The sequence below is a fragment of the Aplysia californica genome, unplaced genomic scaffold (genome assembly GCF_000002075.1).
Source record: "Aplysia californica isolate F4 #8 unplaced genomic scaffold, AplCal3.0 scaffold00247, whole genome shotgun sequence".
NCBI lineage: Eukaryota > Metazoa > Mollusca > Gastropoda > Aplysiida > Aplysiidae > Aplysia > Aplysia californica.
In genome coordinates, this window is record NW_004797517.1 from 751,999 (window position 1) to 754,143 (window position 2,145).

Consider the following 2,145-nt stretch of genomic DNA (forward strand, 5'->3'; position numbering starts at 1 on the left):
CCCCCCCCCAACCAACTAGTGAGAAAGTAGGGACACAAAAAAGCAGAAGACAACGTTCACAGTCCGGCCACTTGAAAATGCAGCTGCATAAATTATCACCAAAGTCAATCACTTGTTTGTCTCCCCCCCCCTCCCCCCAACAGATAGTGGCTCAAAACCAAAGCGTAAACGCAGCTGTCCCGTGTACTTCGGGGTCAAGTCCTACTTGCACGAGTTCTACGATGACCACACCTTCAAGGACCCGTCTGTGTACGAGGACGACGACCACCAGTTTCTGCTCCAGTCCCACCACCGCCGTAGACGGTGCACACCAATATGGTGGAAGGTTAGTACCCGGCAATACGCCCACAAGACAAACGTTGTTTGAAGATGTATGATTAAAAATGGTGAATGACATGGTCAAAACCAATAAATACGATACCTTAGGCAGGGCAATAGAATTTCCGAAGAGAAATAAATAACAAGCCATCTCACGGAAAACCTCAGTTAATAGGAGTTGAGGAGATAACGTGTAAGTTGGGTTATTGTAGCGTGTTCACTTTCTTCCGCCCGACGTCAAAAAGGTATAATAACAAATCATAATGTTTAATCTTCTCAGGTATTTGCATGCGAGTCTAAAATTTCAATGACCAACATAATCTAAAAGCCCACTAATGAATGTCACAGCAAACTAAGGTTCCAGTGTTAACCTAAAGTAAGTGAATAAAAATAATAGTAGGGGATTAACCCTTTCATTGCCGAGGCCGAGACAGTCTCGGGCTCTCCTGTTGGGCTAAAAGTAGAAGCGAATTCCTGTGTTACATATAATAATATTCACCAGTCATAAAAGCACAGGATTCTATGTGCTTGATGTGCTTTTCTGTCAATGGAAGGGCCGGGAGAAGAAAAAACCCGAAGATATACCACATTATCCCAAACAAATAACATGTATACATCGGGTCATATTTTCACCAACTGGTCTTATTCCTGCATAACTACATGTTTTTTTTAAAAATATCTAAAGGTAGGTAATTTATTTTTCTTCATCTAATCCACCAAGATTGAGTGGCTGAGAAAAAAATAGAAAAAGATTTTGAGAGTGTGAAGGGGAGTGCAGTGTTTTGTAAATACAAAAGTCTCCTCGAGATCAGCTCACAGTTGATTCCATTGTGGGGTCGATAGTGTTGACTGTTAAGTGGGGACAACGACGTGACCAAACCCTTTACTTTCAACTAAAAAGTAGCCTTCAAATAAATTCTTTATGCCTAACGAATTGAGATTTACGAAACGCATGAATGCACTTTTACGCTTAGAGACAGACACGGAGACAGAGACAGAGTGAGAGAGAAAAGAGTATTACTATAGGAGCTGTGCGCTGCATATGTTTTTTTTTTATTATTTTACAGCGCATTGAGCCCTTCTTTGTGAACATGCGCTATATAAATCCAATTTATTTATAATTATTGTTAACTCAATTCCTGGGCATGGCAGTGAAGTGGTTAACAGCATACTTACAACATACAAATATGACATGATGATAAAAAAAATGTTTTCATCAACACCACACATTAATCCTAGCCCATGAAACACGGTCTTAATGACGGTATTACATTTTCAGTTAAAAATTACCGCCTCTTTGCGATAACAAAAATACTGCATGATGCAACAAACAAGTAGATCTAAGTAACTTTCGAAAATCATGTTGAAGACGTTTAGACGGTCCTTGGGGGTTACCGTAAATCACTTATTTTTATTGATCCTGTGTATAGATCTATACCTATACTAGGCGGTGTCGATTATAAGGCCCAGATAAAGAAACTGTTTTATTACTATACCGTATCCAATATTTTGGCAGAAGTATTTTTGTTTTGCTCACTGGCCTACCGACAGGCCATGCAAAGAAATGTGCACATTGGCTGATTAATAAATCAATGAGCCACAATTGTCTAACATGGAAATACGAAAGTGAACACGCTATGGCTTTTACAGCCTAACTCTTCGAAGCATTCGCCTTCTATTAGTCCTTTAAAAGCAGTCCTCTTCCTGACCATTCACTAACCGCATTTACTTCTGTGAGATGACTGCAAAATTGCCGGTTGCTCTTCGTAATTACACACACATACACACACACACACACACACACACACACACACACACACACACACA

The 2,145-nt window shown here is 40.0% G+C and overlaps 1 protein-coding gene across 1 annotated transcript in view; it reads left to right on the plus strand.

The window, feature by feature from the left end:
- Positions 1 to 141: 141 nt before the first annotated feature.
- Positions 142 to 2,145, plus strand: part of LOC101849773 (neurensin-1) — a gene marked incomplete at its 5' end in the record, with an annotated part of 7,870 nt that continues 5,866 nt past the window's right edge. The window contains 1 exon segment of the mRNA XM_005100444.3: positions 142 to 325.